Source organism: Mauremys reevesii, linkage group 4 (assembly GCF_016161935.1).
Source record: "Mauremys reevesii isolate NIE-2019 linkage group 4, ASM1616193v1, whole genome shotgun sequence".
NCBI lineage: Eukaryota > Metazoa > Chordata > Testudines > Geoemydidae > Mauremys > Mauremys reevesii.
Genome location: NC_052626.1, coordinates 107,681,652 through 107,703,428, shown reverse-complemented (window position 1 = coordinate 107,703,428; position 21,777 = coordinate 107,681,652). Strand labels below are relative to the sequence as shown.

The following is a 21,777-nucleotide window of genomic DNA, read 5'->3' as shown; positions in this document are numbered from 1 at the left end:
TTGATGTAATAGACTTCTGTAAGGCACTTGACTTTGTACCACAGGACACTTTGATTACAAAACAGTAATGATATAAAATTAAAATGGCACACAATAAATGGATTTTAACCTGACTAACAGATAGTTATCAAAATGTACCTGTAAATGGGGACTCATCAGCAAACAGGTATGTTTCTAGTGGGGTCTCACAGGGATTGGTCTTGGCCCTATGCTATTTAACATATTTATTAATAACCTGGAAGAAAACAAATAATGAAGCGGAATGGTCATTGATCTGGATCGCTTGGTACATTGGGCACAAGCAAACACTGTGTGTTTTAATACAGCTAAATGTAAATGTACACATATAGGAACAAAGAAGGTAGGCTATACTTACATGTTGCGGGACTCTATCCTGGGAAGCAGTGACTCTGAAAAAGATTTGGGGATTGTGGTGGATAATCAGCTGAACATGACCTCCCAGTGTGATGCTGTGGCCAAAAGTCTTATGCAATCTTTGGATAAACAGGGGAATCTTGAGTAGAAGTAAAGAGGTTATTTTACCTCTGTATTTGACACTTGTGTGATGGCTGCTGGCATATCATGTCCAGTTCTGGTTTCTACAATTCAAGAAGGATGTTAATAAATTGGAGAGGGTTCAGTGAAAAGCTCCAAGAACGATTACATGATTAGAAAATATACTTTATATGATAGACTCAAGGAGCTGGAAGCTGAAGCTAGACGAATTCAGACTGGAAACAAGGCATACATTTTTAATAGTGAGAATAATTAATGATGATATGTCATTGAGTAGTTGCTCTTGTTCATGCTTCTTTGTTTCTCCTGCAACTGTAACACCAAAAAAAACAAACAAAACCAAAAAAACAACCCACGGTATTCTCACAGTTTTTCATAGTGTGGACCATATCTTAGCAGACAGAATGTCTTATGGATACCTCCCTCCCACTTGCAATCATGTAGCATCTCCATGTGTACAGCATATCTCTTTATATATTAGGGCTAGTCAAGAATTATTCCATGTAATGTTTTTTTTTACTGGAGAATGCCAATTCATCCAAATCAAAGCTGCAGGAAAGGGGCAGTTGTGACAAATTTCCTATTTAAAAAAAATGTTGTTTTTTTAAAAGGTTCAGAATTGTTGAATGTTTCAACATATTCTAAGCTAAAAGATTCTGGGGCTTGGATCAAAGAGACTTTTTGGTTTAAAATTTAAGTTAATTTATATTTTTTAAAATGTGTTTTAAAAAAAATTAAAAAAGGTAAAATTGAAACAATATGTTTCAGTTGACCTGCCCCAAATTTTTTCTCAGATTTTCAGTTAGTGAAAATTTGAAGATTGAATGTTTTCTTCCCAGTTCAGGATGGAAAACATTTTTGAAAGCCAACAGTGTTGCCAACTCTTCTAATTTCATCCCAAGTCTCATGATATTTGGTGTTTTTCTTAAAGCCTCAATTCCTGGAACAAGGTTATTACTTGAACATCTCAGCTTTATTTAAAAAAAAAATTCTAGCCCAACTGGGTGCAGAACAAAGCTTGATGAAAATCCTAAACATTATGACATTAGGAGGAAAATAAAAAGGATCCTATTCTGGCATATATTTTATAATGTAATTTAGGAGGTGGTAACATGGGGGAGAATTAGAACTATGTGATGATCACCTGGTCTCAGCAGACCATCAGTGGCTCACAGATTTCCCTGGGGGCATTATTGATATATGATATTGTAGGGAGTGTGGGCTGAATGGCAGCAGTTGTTTCTCCATCTATGGGAGAGTTCTGCCACCCCAAGTTTCCCTCCATTAAGGGTGTCTTGTATGAGACTGGCAGCAGAAGTATCTCTCCTGAGACCAAGACGTGCTGTACACGTTTGCAGTGATGTTTGCGTTGGTGAGATATGCAGTCTAGAAACCTTAACTCAGCGTTAACAAAGTTTTGAGGTGAGGTGAGGGAGGGAATATATAAATTCAAAGAGTAAAAAGAACATGTAAGATTTATCATAACAGATCAGACTAATGATCTGATAGCCCGGTGTCTTTAGCAGCAGCCAGTACCTAATGTGTCTGACAAGGGTTAACGTTAGAACTGTCTAGAAGATGACAATTCCATTTTGTGGCAGCTCTGGACCTTTCTTTTCATTCCACATTGAAATGAAGCCAAGACCTTTTGAATGTTTTCATGAAAAGCAGAATTGTGTCATAATGTTTGGTTTTGGTTCGAAACTTGAGTTTTTCGATTTGTGAAGAGAGGTAGTGATGTGTCTCTTTTTCTAGCTTTGTGTTAGGACACCAGTCTGGGTGTTGGAAGACCCAGGTTAAGAGCAGGTTTTTTTTTTCATTCCAGATGACTGAATGAAGCAGAGCAGAGATTTAAACCTGGGTCTCCCACACCTCAGGCCAGTGCAACTGGACTATAAAGCCTCAGGCTCACACTCCCTCTTCCTCCAAAACAACCTGCCAGAGGAAAACGTCATAGAAATCGACAGATCGCCACACAAAATTGCATGTAATGACAAAATGATGTTCCAACCAGCCCTAGTTAAAACTCCTCCATTTCCCACCTATTTCCTTTATCAACTCCTGCTCACACCCAACATACTCCTGTGGTCTGATTCCTCCCCCACAATATATCAGCCCTTTGGTTGAGTTCCCTGACCTGGACTGCTAGTAAGTCCCCATTCTCTGTTCCTCTCTTTATCTCCTCCCCTCCCCTGGCCCTTTTCCTCTTCCCAGAAGGGATCCCTACCTTTGTTGATATTCCAGTTGCAGGACCTCAGCAGATGGGGCCCAGGCTGGCTGCAGTGGCACATCAAGTATACTACGGTGTGAACCTAGTGATGCCACAAAGATGAGATTTGAAGACAGCATCTAGCCCAGGAAATCATGAATGTTAACAGGGCTTTGGGGGGTCAGAATGCACCTTGGATCAAGTATCTAAACCTTTAAATAGGTGCAAGTGCAGTATAAGGGTTGGGTTGAAATTCCAGTTCTTATTTTTGCCCAAATTGCTCTCCAGTGCTCATAGATGCATAGGTGAAAAGTTTGTACATTTAGCCACTGCATCAACTGGCCTGCTTGTAAGAGCCATTTTGGGAAAATTATCAATGGCTATTTGTAAACTTTTCATTGAACTATACAATCAGCTTTCTCCCTTTATGTACATTAACCCCTGTTCTCACTCTCCGTTCTTGATGTTAAAGGAAGCACAGAACTGCCTTGCAGTCTTGTGAAGCATAAGACATTTCAGCAGATGGCACCCTTTCTATACACATTTATACCTATCCAGGTGTGTGTGTCTAACTGTGGTAAAGGTCACATTTCAGCATCATTCGGTGACAGGCCATGATTTTTAACCTGATTTTAATTAGACCGCTAACTTCCACTGCCAAAGAGAATAACATTAAACCCCAAAGCAAAATAAAAGTGTGATTGACCCAGCCCTTTAGCAACACAATGAAGTGAACTGCAGTCTCATATACTGGTCTATTTTACTATGTCTGTTAAGGATGGGCAAACTGGAAATGGAAAGCATAGACTAAAGCTGCACACAAAAAAACCCTTTTTGTTCTTTTTTTTTAATTATCCAAAAGTCTTTAAACCACTTTCAGGTTCAAGTTCCAGATGTAGGTTGGGTAGAATGGAGGTCAGATCTTGGTTTTACTCCGGGGTATATACAGTTAACAGAGATGCTGGAGTAGTTCTTACAGGTACTGCAACAGCACCATATATTCAGGAAGTCATCCAGAAGTGGATGGGGGCAGCCAGCACCAGGCCGAGGAGGGAAAGCAGGCTCAGCTCCAGATGTCAATGAACCTTGGTTGCTTTATGGTTTGCTCCAGGTGAAACGGATAGTTTTGGCTGAGTTTTGCTTTGCATTTTTGGAGTTTGGTTTTAAAACTAGAAATAAGCCGAACCAAAACCAAGGATCCAAGCTTCATGCCTCTTTAATGGGGAAAACCAGTCTCCTGGATCCAAATACTTCAAACTGGAGGGTTCAAAATTTGTAGTGACTCAAAAATACCTTCCAAGCAAGCTACCATGTAATTTGCAAGAATAACCAGAGGTTATGAGGAAATACTAAGAAAATAAACAAGAGTTTGTAAATGGATATAAACCTTCATGCTTCAGGGCATAAGCTCAACTCTAACTTGTGGGGCTTAGGAGGAAACTGTCCTTGGGGGCAGGTCACCCCATAACTGCCAAGTGAAGGGCTTCTTACACTTTCCTGTGAATCAGCTGGTACTGGCCAGGGTCAGAATCAGTCAGAACACTGGACTAGATGAAGCTCAGGGCTGATCCACTATGGCAAGTCCCAGGTTCCCATGTAACATATGTGCATTAGGTTCCCAACTTACTGCATGCTCATATTATTATCCCTTTGCATGCCCCCTCTGTGTTGTCATCTCCATATACTGTTCTTGTTTACACTATATTGTAAACTATGAACTCCTAGGGCATGGACCTTGTGTCTATTGGGTTTCCGGGAAATGGGGCGGGCAAAGCCTGCCCCATGCTAACGGAACCCCCCCCCCCAGCCTAAGGGGAGGTACCACAGGGCCTCAGAAACCCACTAATTGTGGGGGACAACTAATAAAAGAACAGGGACAGGAGCGTGGTCAAAGGGTCATAAGAAGGGATCCTGACGGGGACACCGAGCAGAGAACCCTGGACAGCGCCCACTGCTCCTCGAAGGCGTCAAGGGAGCCAGCGGACGCCGCCCAGAGGAACTCCGCCCGGAGACGTGAGCGGACGAGGGACCGGAACAAGCCCCACAGTCGCAGGAGTCTCCGTCGGCCAACCTCCTCTCCCTGGTCGCGTGGATGGCCTTTTTAGCCAGGGCGAGGAGGAGGTTGACCAGGAGGTCCCGCGACTTCGTGGAGCCATGGATAGGGAGTGCATGGAGAAGCAGGTGGGGGGAAAAGTGCAGCCAGAAACGCAACAGGATGTTGGTGGCATGGACCTTGTAGCAGGGTGGATCCCTGCTCCTGGTTTTAAGGGGTTTAAAAGCAGCTTGGCAGGGCTTGAGAGCTGCTGCTCTCAAAGGTAGGCTGATTGGGGAAGTAGCCACAGCTGGGCCACACCCCAATCAGGCCACAGCTGGCCCCTATAAAAGGCTATGAGCCAGGAGCCCACTCAGTCTCTCTCTGTTTGTAGAGGGAGATGGGCCTGGCTGCAGGGAACTGAGACAAGGTACCTAGGGTGAAGCAGGGCTGGGGAAAGGCTGAGGAGCTGGGGAAGCTCCAGCCTACAAAACCCCAGGCTGCGGCCTACCATAGGGCAAAAGGCACTGGGGGTTGCAGGGGGCAGCCCAGGGAGAGGCCAAGGCAGCAGGTCCAAACCCCTTTGCCTATGATGAACAGGCTGATACTGCAGTCTGCCCCAGGATGTGGGGCTAGAGAATGACTGGCAATAGCCACTACTGAGGCGAAGTGGGGATAGGAGGGTGGGGGTTCCCCTGGGAAGGGGAAACCCGGGGAAAGGGGCACCGGGGTCCTGGGAGGGACACGGGGGCCAGGAGAAGACAGGGGGATCACCGGCCTGCAGAGGGCACTCCGAATGCTGGAAAGAGCTAATTCCCCAGAGTGACCAGCAGGAGGCGCCTCAGGGGTGAGTCCCAACCCGTTACAGACCTATACAGGGAATAAATAATAACATAAAGTAAGTCATGGTCATAAATAATAATAAATACTGTAATGATACACCATTAATACATTCAGTTAGTAATAAACTTTCCCCAAACTTTCAGGTATTTAGAATGAGTTTTTGGATTCAGACCATTATACACTTTTGTGCTGAAAACTCGAATCCCAAACCTAGATCAGGATCAAGGGATTTGGCTGGGGATCATCCATACTTAAAAAACCAGAGTGGGTATGGGGTTTGGAAGCCATCCCATTAAGAATGATTGAAACCCAAGAAATTGTTTGTAGGAATTCCAGCAAAGCAGAACCACCAAGTTTCCAACAGCTCTAATGCCTTTGAGGCAGCCTAGCCATTTACTACCTGTGTCACAGCAGCTTGGTTAGGCCCAGGGTGGAGAACAGCTCTGTAACCCCAACTGCATTGTGGATTCTTACAGCCTCTGTGAAAACCTCACTGGTCCTTGACCTATTTTGCCTTCTCAAAGCCTTTTAAAAATATCGTATGTATAGTTATTTTTCTTGTTCTCTATCTATATCACGTCTGTATACTTTATATTTGGGAGCCTTCACTCTTGGACACTGTTTGTGAATAAATCTACTTGTTGGTCTCATAACCTTTTGGCATCTAGTGTCCCCACCAAATTATCATGCAAATGACTTGCCAGAAACATCTCTGCCCATAGCCCCTCTTTAAGCCATCTTTGTGTTTCCTTTATTCTGGGGCAATGCATGGGCCTGCCTAGCCTCTAGTGTAAGTTAGTCTCAGGTATCCTCTAAATGATGAACTGCATCCCATGAGCCCCTGTTGGCCCTAGGAAGCAAAGAATGGATGAACTGCATGGCCCTCTGGCCATGTCCCCAATGCCAGAAGCTGGGCTAGTGTAGGGAGCTTGTGCGAGCACTTCACCGGATGCGGTGGGGGATCCTCAGTGCAGGGGTTTTTCTTAAGTGGCTGTTTCTGCCTCATTTAAGGCCTCTTTACACTGTGGCTCCTCTCTCTGTACCCTCTCCTCAGGAAACTCTACTTTTTCTTTTCTTCCTACAAATCCAGGTCCTGACTGCTACCACGTGGATTCTGATCATGAGAGGTGCATCTGGCTATGCTTGCTATCTTCTGGTGCAGATCGCAGGCTCCGTAGTACCTTGCCACCAGAGGCCAAGAGCAACGCTGCACTGTTTGAGCCAGGGCTCTGCTTTGGCCAGACCTCTGTTTTGACAACTGTGTACAACCAAGAGTATTTCGTTTCTTTACAGAGTACCATTTACAGAGCAACTAGCTCCACCTTTCTTTCCATCCTGGAGTAGGCATGCACCCTGAATAATATCCTGTAAGCCAGGGCATTAAATAGCTCCCAGAAGTTCAGTATCCCACAGGGTAGGCTGACCAGACAGCAAGTGTGAAAAATCGGGACAGGGGGTGGGGGGTAATAGGAGCCTATATAAAAAAAGCCCCAAATATTGGGACTGTCCCTATAAAATCGGGACATCTGGTCACCCTACCACAGGGGCACACTATCTGCTATAGACCCTGCCACTTCCCACAAACTTGCCCATCAAGCCTTTTGTTTCCCTCCACCCCTCCCCCAGTCTGCTTTTCCTCTGGGAATTCGCCATTGCAATTGTCTCTGTGGCACCTGGGTATGTCACACCATCTTTTGGGGGGCTATATGGCCATCATACTTCTTACAAAGGCCAGCTTTTGAGTTTCTCTGCTGTACATTTCTTTAGGCTAAGAGCATTGTCCAGTGTCTTTAATTTGCCAAACTGTCACCATTGCTCCATCTAGCTGCTCCATCCCTGTACTCTTGATAGTCACTCCTTCTGTGGTCACTTTTTCTGCACCATCTAGCTTACATGCATTACTAGATCTATCTCCTTGGACGTCAAGTTATAGTTATCAAGGAAAGATGTACAAAACAGACTTCCCCTCTGTGCTTCACTCCCTGTGAGCAGAATAGTGTTATGGTATGTGTCTAGCTTGTACTTCCCTATCTGGCAAATTCCTTTTTGGTCAACTTTCTATGTGCGCATTTGCATTTTGTCACAAAACCTTTAGGAGTCTTGCTCGCCATTGGCTTTGCAGCACTGGCTGACTTTATCTTCAGCTAATGCTTCCTTGCCTATGTCCAGGCTTCAAAAAGCCAGAGCTCTATCAGCTTTTCATATTCTGTTATATGAGCTGGAATATTGCTCCCTGACCCATTCAGGGCCGCCCAGAGAATTCCGGGGGCCCGGGGTCTTCGGCGGCGGGGGGCCCCCGCTCAGGGGCGGCTCTAGACCCCAGCGCGGTTGAGCTCCCGCAGGCATGCAGGTCGACCGGAGCCCGGGACGAGTGGACCTGCCGCAGTCATGCCTGCGGGAGGTCCAGCTGAGCCGCGGGACGACCGCCCCCTCCGCAGTCATGCCTGCGGCAGGTCCACTCGTCCCGGGCTCCGGTGCACCTGCCGCAGGCAAGCCGCGGGAAGACAAGAAACACTCCAGGGGCCCCGGAAAACACTCGTGGGGGCCCCTGCGGGACGCGGGGCCTGGGGCAAATTGCCCCTCTTGCCCCCCCCTCTGGGCGGCCCTGGACCCATTTATTAAAGAGCGTTGCCAAGCAGTAAAGCTTGTCAGAAAATGTACCCGTTCCCCCACCCCCATGGAAAATTTTGACAAAAATATAAAAAAAGTTTGTTTTCATAGACATTTTCATCAGAAAAGTTCAACTTTTCATCAGAAAACCAAAACTTTTATCAGAAAATCAACAATGTTTTGGTTGTGGGACAAAAACTTAAAAAAACTTTAAAAATTTCAAGGAAGGCAGATACTGTCTGCAAAAAAAAAATCATTTGCCCCAACAACTAATTTTCCAGCAAAAAAAAGTTTCAACAGAGACTTTGTGACTAGCCCTAGCAAGTGGCTCAATTCTTCTCTTGGGATTTCTGTGTTGCTAATCCCAGCACTACCACTGGAAGGTCTTGTGTTGGTGTCACTATTCTTGGCAGGATTACCTCCTAGACAACTTTGTGCTTTCAGCTTATCTTGGAGTGTGATGGGACGCACTCCCATCCCACTTGTGCAAAAGCTAACTAGCATGCCTGCACTCAGGCAGCGTCAATTAGGCACACCAGCAGAACATGTAGGGTGACCAGATGTCCCAATTTTATAGGGACAGTCCCGATTTTTGGGTCTTTTTCTTATATAGGTTCCTATTACCCCCCACGCCCTGTCCCAATTTTTCACATTTGCTAACTGGTCACCCTAAGAACATGGTCCACCTGGAGAAGTGAGACTGGCCACAGAAAGTGAGGGGGAAGGGGAATTTTCCCAGGAGAAAGGAAGCTGCCAGGGACTGCAAGTGAGCTCCAGTAGCAAGGGGAGCTCAGCCTGAGGCAGCTGCTAACCTTTTACTTCAACCCCTTCGGTCTGGGGCAGATTGACACTACGAGCTCAATATAAGCAAAGGCCCTGGAGGGCTGCTTCCAGCCAGCACCCTGCTGTGGGTCTTGGGAAGTGCCACCAGGGGCACGAGACAAGGGGACTGTATATTGGGCTCTGAAAAGGTCTAGGAGTGACCTGAACTTCTGCCAGGAACAGTCAGATTGCCCAGGAGTAAGGGGTCCCATAGGGGCCCTGGGGCAAAAGACTCAAAAATACTATGGCTGAGCCAGAGCTGAGGATCAGCAAGATACTCCTTGTATCATGTGACCATCTTAACATTCTGCCTTCTGCACCATTCCGAGCGTGATATGGTGTGAAACACATCACTCCACTATTCCGTGCTTGGATGCTAGTGTTGTCCCCTGTCACCCTCTCAGATATAGTGAGGCAGCACTAATTATTGTCCTTGGCTATCAGCCAAGTCACCTTTATCGCCATGTCAGCTGATCTTATGTCACCTGTGCCTCTCATATCCTTCTCCTATCACCTCTCAGCCTCCTTCCACCTCCTTTCTGTCTTATCCTTGTGAGAGTTGCCTTTTTATTCTGACTAAGTCCCTTGGGTGACCGATCATCAATGGTGGTCAAGCCTGACCTTAAAAACCTCTAAGGAAGGAGATTCCATCACCTCCCTAGGTAACCCATTCCAGTGCTTCACCACTCTCCTAGTGAAAAAGTTTTTCCTAATATCCAACCTAAACCTCCCCCACTGCAACTTTATGCCATTACTCCTTGTTCTGTCATCAGGTACCACTGAGGACAGTCTAGATCCATCCTCTTTGGAACCCCCTTTCAGGTAGTTGAAAGCAGCTATCAAATCCCCCCTCACTCTTCTCTTCTGCAGACTAAACAATCCCAACTCCCTCAGCCTCTCCTCATAAGTCATGGGAGCAGGAGGGAATGTTACGACTTGGGTTCTTCTTTCTCTCCAGCACAAAGACTGCTGTTTTCCTCTTCAGGGCTGGAGTATAGGGGTATTGTCACCTCAGACCTTTGGTTAGACTGTTTCATTCTTCAATTGGCAATCACTGGTTTTACTTGGGGCATGGCCTTGGTTACTGAGTTAGTCTTTAGTCTGAGTGCGTCATTGCTAGCCCCTCCAAAAGATGCATCCCATTCTTGACAAAGGCCTTCATTGCTATTGCTGCTGCAGAGTGCTCAGAAGCGTCAGAGGAACTGAAAGGCTTCAGAAGCTTAGAAGTCTGGCTGAGAGTGGACAGAGAAAGATGATCTCTGGAAGGGAGGCAGAGAAAGAGAGCTCCATAGCCAATCAGGATCAGGGCTTCATTGTGCTAGGTGCTGTTTGTGCACAGTCAGGAGACAGCCATTACCCTGATGATCTTACAATGTAAAGAGTCAGGACAGACTAAGGAAGTATTATTATCCCCATTTGACAGATGGGAAACTGAGGCAGTTGCCCAAGTTCAGACAGGCAATCAGTGCAGAGCCAAGTCTTGAATACAGGTTTCCAGTCCTGTGCCTTAAACAATAGACCATCCTTCCACTTCAATGCAAGCTTATTTCATAGTGCCATGTGATCCTCAAGAAAGCCTTTGGCATTTGTTACCATTTCAAATACAAAGATCTAGTGCAGGGCTTTGTTTTTATCCAGGCAGTGGCGTCCATCTAGCCCAAGGGGTAGGGCATTATATTGCTTCATGCTCATTAGACAGCGCCCAGTTGTGAACGTGTGAGGAGGCAGAGGATCAGATAAAGCCTGGAAACGTGCCATATGTGGGACACGCTCAGGAAGCCCCTGGGATCACTGGAATTAAGCTTTAACATATTCTGAGCAAATATTGTCCTAGCCTGGTTCTGAGAATTCTCTGTGTGCCTTTTCTTGTGGAATCAGAGGCATGGAGCGGGCACCCAGCCAGGTGCTCTGGCTCAATACGCTGGGGCTTGGCAGCAGGCTTTTTTCAAGGATTTGGACCTATGGCTTTAGCACCCAGTATCCTCTTCTGAATTGGTCTCCAAATGTAATCCATTCATTTAATAACAACATGGCCTCTTCACAAGCTGCTGCCACTGCAAGGAAGACCTTGAAAGCCACGTTCCCAAAAAACAACACTTCTCATAGGTGTTCCAGGTAAGAGATTACCCCCTTCCTTCCACACACACTCTTTTGGATTTGTTTTGACACCCCAACATGCAAAACTTAAAGGAAAAAAGTGTCTTTTCCCTGCTGCTGAGCTGTATGTGTTTGCTGCGGTCTGCCCACTCTATGGCATCACCATTGTCCCAGGGTGCCTGAGCCTGTTCGCGCTCCATCTCTGCTGGCCTGTGGAAGATCTAATGGCTCAGAAGTGGCTTAGCTCCCGGAGCTGAACTCATAGGGACAGACTGAGCATTGCAAAGGAGTGGGAATTAAGGTGTCTCTCTCTCCCCGCATGTGCACACACACACACACACACTCATAATGAATAACACTGCCAGAGAGGGCCTCTTCACCAGCTCCTCACTGGAACCCCTACTGCAGGGGGAACTTCAAGATGGAGTGGGGGGTATAGTGAAGGTAGAAGGGGGATGGATTAAGGGCAGAGGAGGTGTGACCGGGGCAGTCTAGTGCCCAGGTGATTGTTGGTTGCAGCAACAAAGAAGGGAGGGTAGTTATGAGCACAAGTTAGGGGAGCCTAGCCTGTGCCAGTGTCGGATCCAGCCCCTGTCTGCTGCTGAATAGAGAAAGCGCAAAGCCTTCTATCTCGGTCCATGCACTGGCCATAATGCTATATAACTCATGGATCAGTATGTGTTATCTGTCCCTGATCCACAGAGAATGGGACTCTATTAAAGCTCTCAGCAAAAGAGGCTGTCTCTTTAGCTGAAGCCATAGATGCATGTTTTTTAGCCCTGGAGGTCCACAGTTCAATTCCTGGTGTCTGCCATAGGAAGATTTTCCTCTCCACTCCCTCTCCATGTCTTGGAGGCACTCAGCTACTGCATCATCTCCTTCATCCTGCCTCTTCGCTGGCTGGTGACATGGGGATGACTCAGGTGGTAGAATATGAAGTGAGACCAGCAGGAGGAGCAGATGACCAACTGGGGAGTTTCTAGAGTTCTAAGCCTTTCCTTCAGTAGGTGGAGCAGCACGGCAACTGGTGCGAAAAGAATTGTCCAAGCTGGACAATCCCTTTCTGCCTCCTTGTGCAGGAAGATTTCTTCTCTCACTGGTTCTCCCTGTCTTTCAGGGGGGCAAAAGAGGCTGGGGTTCTAAGTCTTCTCTAACCAGGACATCTTTTACATAAAGGATCTGCTTCCTGCCAGCACTTCTTTCACATATAGCTGAGATCTGGCCGGGCCCCATCTCCCACTTGGCAAGGTGGGAAGGGCAGGGCAGTTGTGACCTCCAGGCAGAGAACATCTGTTTCCCTCTCATATATTTTCATTCTCTGTTCCCCTGCTCCTTCTGTTTATTTCTATGGCTGTGTGGAATCAGATCATCACAACAAAATTAAACCTTTGAAAATAGATTTGTTTAATTTCAGTTTTGAAAAACTGGTCCAAAATGTCATTTTGGTTGGGTGCCATCTGTTTGCTGCTGTTGTCTGAAAAAGGGTGTCTTATTATGTCAAATTGGAACATTTAATTGCACATAAGATTGAAGAAGTGCTATTTTCAAGTGACTCTCTTGAAATTTAACAAAAATATATTTTGAAAATTCTTTCTGGGAAACCTGAAGGGGTTGGATTTTTTTGCCACAACAGATGCAAAATCTTGAAATTTGATTTGGAAACTGCCATTTGCTAAAAATGCCATTAAAATGGCCTGCAGCAGAATTGCAAGAAATAATTGTAAGGAAAGATCATGAAGGAAGAACATTGCCATGTTCACACAGCCTTGCTTATTTTCCCCAAGTGAGGGTGCTTCGGTAGGTATTATTACATCATAAACAGGCTGAAGAATAGAACTGGCTGAACTCTGCAAAAATAGTGATGACCAATATCTCTTCAAATTCCAAACTCCACTTCCAGTCAGATATGTTCAGAGCCATGAATATTCACTCTTAGGAAACATTCTTCACGTAAAATGGGTTTTGTTTGCAAAATGTTTGGGGAATAGTGGTTCTTTAGTCTAATGCCTCTATTCTGAGTGAATAAAGGTACTTTGTAGAGGAGGGTGACACAGGGCCAGGTATGCTGATTCCCCTTACACTCAGGGAAGCCCCAACTAGCAGTTTAGGTCTGCTCTAGGGCCCAACGCAGAACTTTCTAGGGCTCAGAATGGAACCCCATGTGTAGAGAATATACAGTACCCTAGGAGTCTGTGGAAAATGTCTGAGGCTGAGAACCAGAAGAGGCCATGGGAGCTGGTGGACTTGGGAGTTAATATGGCAGGCTTTGTGGATTGGTGAGTTAAGGCCAAAGAGCTTTATTTTTGAGCATGGTAGGGGGGTGGAATAGCTGTGAGAACAATTTTGCTCTAACTGGTCTAAGGAATGTGTCCAAACAGCTTTAGATGTATTCTCCTGAGCATGCTAATTATATTCACTGTCTGTTCTAATTGGTCCTACATTGAGTTAATGGGGACTATTCGTTCCCATGGGATGTACGCTACAGTAATTCAGAATGGCTTGTTGATTGCAAGAAAAGCTTTGTTAATCATTGTCCCCGGTCTGTGTCCTTTCTCACAATCTCATGCAGAGTATCCAGAGGAGGAGTGGAGTTTGACACAAGTCACAGTGGCTCGCCATGGGCTGGATAACTTTCTCCCTTGGCAACAGATGAATGGCAGGGCCTTCCCAGCACAACATGGTGGGCAAAAGCAGTGAGGAAGGTTGGTCTTGTGGTTAAGTTGTCGGCCTGGGCATGGAGAGATTGAGCCTCAATTCCTGACTCTGCCCTAATCTACCTGTGTGATCTTGGGCAAGTCACATGGAGCCAGTCAGCTACCCTGCACCCAAGAGGTGGGGTCAGGTGTTCAAAAGAACTCAGTTCCTATTCTGCCACCAAAAAAATTGGCAACATTTTCCAAAAAGTGCTGCAACTCCCTTTGTGACACTTATGGCCAGGTTTTCAGAGCTCAGCACCCAGTGCTCATTTATTTTGGTGCCTAGTTGGGAAAGGGGCTCTTTTGAAAATCTGTCCCTTGATTTTTCTGTGCTTCAGTTCCCCCTCTGTAACAGGGCTAATAAATCCTTCCTTTCTCTCACATTTTGTCTGTCTTGTTCACTTAGATTGTAAGCTCTTTGGGGGCAGACTGACATTTTCTGTAGGGTAAATACAGCACTTAGTACAACAGGGCCCTGATAGTGGTGGAAACCTCTATGCCCCACTGCAATACAAATAATAATAATAAGCGCATGGAAGCAGGGAGTGGGGGTAGTGGAAGGTCCATAAGCTGATCCATGCAAAACCATCACACCTTCTACATTTTTAGCTCAAGACAAAAACAAGAAGGTTTTTTTTTGCAAAGAACATATGTGAAAAAAAAAATTTCATCCCCCATCAGCGAAACCAGTAGGAGGTGGGAATGTTTTCACATAGCTCTGTCCACTAATAGTTGTCTTCTGTGTTAACTACATGCTCCCACCAGTTGAGTCAAGTATATAAAATATCCCACTGGCATGCAGTTGAGATCCCACTGAGGGACTGTCTTCTTCTCTTGTGCTGGTTTGTCAAAGAGTAGGCAAACTGCAGCTCAAGTTATTGCACGGTGGTCAGTGTTAGTGTGATAAAATAAGGATTTAATCCAAGTTTTAGGTTAATATTCTCCTTAAAATGTTGAAGACTAAGGAAAGCAGAGCAGGTGGAGGGCCAGGGAAGAATTTTCAGATGTTTTCAGTTACCCTAGGAAAAGAGGGAGGGCATCTGGTCTGGTTAGCGTAGGGGAATGGGAATGAGTTTGACAATACAGTGCTTACCTTGCTATTTTAGGAAAAGTTTATGTCAATGGCATGATCATTGATAATCACATTGTAGGGATACATGATCAAATAATAAACATTTTGATGGCTCTTTACATTTTAAAGACGCTGTACAACTACTGGCCAATTAAGCTTCACAATGGACCTGATTCTCAGGTACTTGAAGGCCTCTTTATATGGCTTGGGTGGTGCAAAAGGACCTTAAATTGGGGGTAAACCTTAGTGTAGCACATTGCTATCCAAAGGCTCTGTCTGGCCATGTGTTATTACCCAGGTGTGGAAATTCCGGCATAGACCAGTGGCCTGATTTTCAGAGGTGCTGAGCTATCCATGTTTCTTTTTTCTTTCCCCACATTCTCAGCTCACCTCCTCTCATTATCCTTCTCCATCTCTTTGTCTTTCATTTATCCTTCTGTCCCTACCTCTCATTCTCCTCCCCTCCACCTTAACAACACTTAGTCTATCACGTTTCAAAGAACTATGCAAACCTTAACTAAAGAACCCTCCCAGAAGCTTGTTGAGGTGTATAGCTTATCCTCATTTTGCAACAGAAGATATGGAGACACAGAATCAAGAGACTTGCCTAAGGCCACAGAGGAGATCAGTGGCAGAGCTAGAATGAAAACTCAGGAGTATCTGGCTAAGTGCCCCAAAACCAGACCCATGCACAACACATGATAAAGCTTTGGTTATAGGATGTGGCACAAAGAACATCAGGAAGAGTTGTTACTCACTTGTGTAACCCACAAGGATTATTGCCCTCTAGTAGCAGGTCCACATAAAAGGCTAATGAGTCCATTGTAGGTGCCTATAATGGGATGTATTTCTTTAGCTCAACTAATAGAGGCTCATCCTTTTGGTGCTGAAGGTCCTGCTTTTCATATTCCAGTGTTAGCCCAAGAAGAGCTGGTTGCACATGCTCTTGAAAGGTCAGTTTTTAAAATATTACTGTTCAGCCACTGCACTTATGTTTAAAGATACTACAATTTCAAGAGACCAATCATGGCCCCATCAGGTTTCTTTGGCTCCCTTCTCCTTGCTCCATTCTGCCTCTCTCTTTACTTTCTTTCCCATCCACTTTACTCCTTCTCTCATTAACAGTCCCGCAACCACCTCACTCCATTCTCTGTCCTCCACCCCTCCTCACCAGTTGTCCCAATCAGCACAAGAGGCAGCTATGTGCCTTCTAGCCTGCTCTTATCTAGTCACAGCATGTTCCCCTAAGGGAATTTTTGGCTTGGGATTTTGTGTGTGTGTATGTTTTTATATACTTTATTTTTATCAGAGAAGGGATAGCGAGTACATAATGTTTTCAGGCCATGAGATTACATAGCAGATAAGGGAGAGGCAGATGTAATACAATCACTCCAGGCCATGAAGTTTATGTTGCTAACATCGAAAGCACTTGGAATGTAACAGGTAAAATTGCTTCCAACCCCTATGCAAGCACCTGATTTGTGTCAACAGATCCAGATCCAAGTTGAGATTTCAATGTTAATGTGCTGGCAGCTAGAGGTAAAATCCGTGGCTTTCCCTCAATTTCTGTTCCTCGCCTGCTTTCTTGTTTCACTTGTCCTCCATTCTTTTCTGATTCTTCTCCATCTGCTGCTACTCCTCTCTTCACCTTTTATCTCTCCATCTCTGATTTGAAGGTATGGTTCTATGCTTGGATTCTCAACCTCTCAACTCAATTGTAATTTCCTCAGGGCAAGAATTTACTTGACATCTATAAAGTGCCATGCATGCCTATGGTGCTATAAAAATAGTAATACTATAGCAAAAATAGTATGCCCATGTTGAGGCCAAGAACTTTGCTAGATTCAAAAAGGGACTGAACATTTATATGGGTAACAGAAATATCCAGATTTATGTAGTTAATGCTAACAATATTTTTAGAAAGAGATTTAAAAAAATCCTCTCATGCACAGGGTTTAAGACCATCTCTACCTATTAGAGATTAGGATTATTCCACATCTGCCCAGTGTAGTGGCTTCGTCAACCTTCCTGTGAAGCAGCTGGTGCTGGCCAGCATCAGAGACAGCTTATTGGACTAGCTGGACCATGGGTCTGATGCAGTGTGGCCATTCTGATGTTTCTATGTTCCTAGAAATAACGTGCTTACATCTGCGACAGAATTCTGTGTGTTTAAGTTTTATCCCAGGCCTCCAGGAAGTGGGCAGAGCAGCAGAGGTTCAACATGTTCTCAAGGGTTAAGGATTACTGTGTTTCCCAAATATTGTGAGACGACACATTAAATGGGACATTCCAGAGTACTCCAAACATGGTGTGCAGAGTAGCGGACATTCCCCAAACATGATATCAGACCAGCACAATGTCATCTCTCATTGTGTTGTTAAGATTGCTTTGCTTTGTGAAGCAAAATCATGATGGTGCGAGGATGAGTTTGTTTTCTTGTGAGTGACAAAAATGGCCCTTACTACTTCCCATCATCTAAACTAAGTTAATATTCTTCTAAGCATGCCAGATTTTATAGTGGCTCTGACAGGACCTGATCCAGTGCCCCTTGAAGCCCTTTTGATCAGGCTGACAAGGAGAAATTGTGGTTCTACTCCACCAATATCCATCAAATGCAGTGATCAAATCTGATTGGTGTAGTAGAGATAAAGTCGCTGTAACCAAATAATGTCACAGGATCAATGTGTCTCAGTTGAAAAATATTGTCTTATCTCAGGCTCTAGCTTTTATCTAGCATCAGGAAACTGTGATCTTGGAATGACAATGTTCTTGACCCCTTAGACATTCTCTCTCTAATAGGCAATGTGTATTTTCCAGTCACCAAACTGGCTGATTTGCATGACATTTAAAATATATTGTATATACGAGGCATCGGCGTATTCTGTCATAAATATGTATTAACACAACCAGAAATTACATTTAGTGACAAGCATAGGTTTCATCACACCACACCCTGCCCACCAGAAACTTTAAGAGCACAGAAATATGAAGTTAAGGGGGAAATCTCTAGCATTTTTTGCTTGCCGCCTTCACATCGCCTACAATGCTATTAATAATACACTCCTGCCCTCCATAAGGCATTCACATCCAAATTGTGCACTCATACAAAATCTTAATGGTGAATTTATAGATTCAAAACATATTGTGCCACATTAGGAGTCAGCACATTCTATAATAAATTATGTTAAAAAACGAAATTAAAAGAACAGTAAGGTTGCAAAGACGAGCGCTCCAGAGTTAGGAAATACCAGACTTAAGATTGCTCCCTTCTGTGTATGCATTATGATACAGTCTTTAATTACATGATTACATACTATTTTTTCCACAGGACTCCTGCCTTATTTAGCGAATGAGTAGTTATTCAAGATTTTTTTTTTTATACTCTATATGCAGTATATGGCCCCAGGCCTTATTTTCTATACACTGGCCAAACGCTGCACGGAATTATTCATTTCCTTTTGAGCATTTCTATGGTGCTTTCACCAAACTATCAGAATACATCACAAGCACTGACACAAACATTAATTAATTTATCCTCACAACATATCTGGGAGATTAGCTGATATAATTATCCCCACTTTACAGCTGGAGAACTGAGGCACAGAGAGATTAAGGCAAAAATTGTCAGATGTTTCTACAAATTTCGTGTGCCCAATTTGAGACATGCAGGCTTTGATTTTTCAGAACACTTCCCTTTTCAATAGCACTTTCTACGTTCCAAGAACAGCTCCCACTGACTTCAGTTACAGGTGAGCGTGGTCAGCACCACTGAAAATCTAACCCTATGTATTCCGGGCACACACCAGTTGAGGCACACATGCTTAGTGGCCATGGACAAGCTTAATTCTGGCATCTCCTATCTTCTGAGTGCTTGACCTTGAAGTCTTAATGTTCTTTTAATGTAGCTTTTTATACAATTTAGTTTAATGTAATGTGCAGTATGCACGGTTAAAAATCACAAATGAGCAGGAAGTTAAGGTTCCAACAGCAAGGTTAATTTAACCACACCGCAAATCCTGTATTCTTAGAGTATATGAGAAAATAAAACAATGTGTATTAAGCTATATATTTAACCAGAAAAAAATATGTATACAAAATACTACAGCACTAGTCAAGTAACACCATGTTGGCCTCTTAGTGTTTGCACTCCCTGACTTCTCATGATTTTAACCGGGGGTGGGGGGGAATGGCAGAGTGGACCCCTGTTGGACATTCATGTGTCCTAGGGACTGAGGGCCAGGAAAATCCATGAGACCCTTATAGAACTTCCTCTGCATATTTCCTTCAGGGGGCATCACTTGTCCATCTCTCCTTACAGAAGTATTAAGGGGCCCAGGTCACAAACCCTGTCAAATCCTCAGCATACACTGGGGTTTAGATCATCTGCTGAGACTCTCCATGCCCCTGCATGGTCCTGTTCCCATTGTGGCTCTGCTGTCCCATTGGAGTGCTCCTTGGCCTCTAAGATCACCCATTTAAAGGAGTTCCCTGGTGCACAAGGTGCCCTGAAGAAAAGTTAATACAGCTTCAAGTTATCCAGAACAAAAGTTCACCTTCCGGCAGAGACTGAGTCAGGAAAATGTCAGCCTAAAAGGTGAATCTAGCAAAGGAGCGTGTGAATTCAAAGAGTTATAGTCGGAGTGACCAACACCAGCTATAATACTTAATCAGTTCAATGAATAAGGAACCTAGCCTAAGCTCTAGGCATCTTATATCAGTTAACACACACAGCGACAATCTTTTACATTTTCATTATACTAATTCAGTCCTTCCAAATCCAATCACACAACTCTTCAGTTAGACAATGTGCCTCTATCCCCCCTCGTCCAGGAAAACTGAAAGTCTGCACCTATACCCATCTCCAACATACAACCCTCGTCTTCTGTCTACAAACCCCTGGCTTCTCCAAATGCCTGTGAAAAAAAGAGGCTTTACAGTGTGCCTGAAAGATCATCTATATGGTCATGTTCTAGATGTTTTCCGTCTGTAAAGAGAACATGGAAAGCGCCATGATTATATTCAGCGTTGTGAATGGGGTTCCAGCCAGGTGCTGCTGAACCTCAGGAGTTATTTGCACGGCATCTACACTGCAAACATAGATATTCATGCTTCCCCAACCTTGCTGGCACTGGGAGCCTTTCCACTGACTTCGATGTCTTTGGATCGGGCCCATGGCAAGTCCAACTTCCCTCACCACACCTGCAGCATGAGCCCTGCCTTTTGCCGCAACATGAGACCTACCTCACCCATGATGCAAGACCTGCCTCCTCCTCCAGCATAAGTCCCACTTTCCCCCCCTCACCCGCAGCAGGAGCCCCGCCTCCGCACCTTCATATTGTGATTCCCACCTCTCTGATCTCACCTGTGCTCACTTGCAACACCGACAGCTTCGCACCAGCAGCAAAAGCTCCAACTTCCCCACCGAGAAGATTTTTCCTTTCAGTCTGCTGCTATATTGACTGAGCTCTCAGGGACAGCATCGAGCATACAGAGAGTGTCTAATCTGGATAATGTCCTCTGACATCACTATGATCAATATTCCATGGGGATAATTACACTATCCTACCTTTAAGACCTTGGAGGCCCCCAGATCAGATGAAAGGGACAGGGAGTGCAAACTCTTATTATTTACTACTGCTGTTAACGGGGTGGGGGGTGGGTGATACAGCAGAGCTTCTCATGCCAACAGCAGCCTACTTTAACTACCCCAATTCACTCACCTACGGTGCTTGTGAGTCTTCTGCTACAGTTGTGAAAGTGAATGTTTTGCAGCATAGTCTGCTCCAATGTCTACTTTCCTTTCTCTTCCCACATCCTCACCCTGGTGTTGATTTGTTCAGTTGCAGAAAAAAATCAGGTTCAAAGGTCACAGAAAGGACAGCCAAGCCAAGGTCTCACAACAGGCCTATCTCCCTATCTCTGCACTGTGTAACAGCCTGGAGGAGACCTTCTCGTTTGCTTAAACAGTGATACTGTCTCAGAGGTCAAGCCCATGCCCCAACTGCCTGGGGCACTTGGGTATTAACTGGAGAAACCAATGGGTTGCCTTGAATATAATCGGTGCATTATTAATGAAAATACTATTCCATTCAGAGAGGAAAATATCTGTTTTAGCAAGGACTAACAAAACATGACACTCTTTGGTACAGTGAGTAGTTACTCTGCTCAAGAGAGGGATTGACCTGGAATAGTATGTACAGGTCTGTACTGGCAGAGCCCCGTAAGGATGCCCAGAGCTGGAGATGGAGGGGTGCTGCAGGTCAGCGTTGAGGTCTAAGGGGGTATTTGTTTTTGCACGCCTCTCTTGGCCGCGGGGTGACACCAGCACCATAATATCTTGAGAAATAAATTCCCTTCAGTGAGGTGGTCAGAGAAAGAGTTGATCTGCTAAGATGGCCAGCCTGTGATAGGTGCACAAGAAAGATGGAATGAGAACACGAGAAAGAGGAAAGGGGGTAAGCTAGTGGAAAGAAAGAATGAAAAACGGAGATAAGAGGGAGATTAAGAAAAAGTGACAGGGAGATATATCTCGAGAGAAAAATAAATATCTAACTGCCCTTTCCCCATAAACGATAGTATTTGAGTACCTTTCATGCATCCTGTGAGAAAGAGCTATTGTTCCCATTTGATGGGGCCAGGGTTAAGGGGTAGCAAGCTGGGCATTTGCCTGGGGCCCATATCACAGGGAGCCCTGTGAAGCTAAGTTGCTTAGGCTTTGGCTTCGGCCCCGGGTGGCAGGGCCCAGGGTCCCGGGCTTCAGCCCTGCGCAGCGGGGCTTCGGCTTTCTGCCCTGGGCCCCAGTGAGTCTAATGCTGGTCCTGCTTGGGGGACCCCTTGAAACCTGCTCATGGCCCCCCAGTGGGCCCCAAGCTCCTGGTTG

General features: G+C 45.0%; 1 long non-coding RNA gene across 1 annotated transcript; it reads right to left on the bottom strand.

Annotated features, from left to right (window-relative positions):
- Positions 1–555: 555 nt before the first annotated feature.
- On the bottom strand, positions 556–20,316 carry LOC120405013. Its single transcript, XR_005598316.1, has 3 exons — positions 20,260–20,316; positions 2,744–2,828; positions 556–599 (listed from the first exon to the last, which is right to left on the bottom strand). It is a non-coding gene; the product is annotated as an uncharacterized LOC120405013 (long non-coding RNA).
- Positions 20,317–21,777: the final 1,461 nt, after the last annotated feature.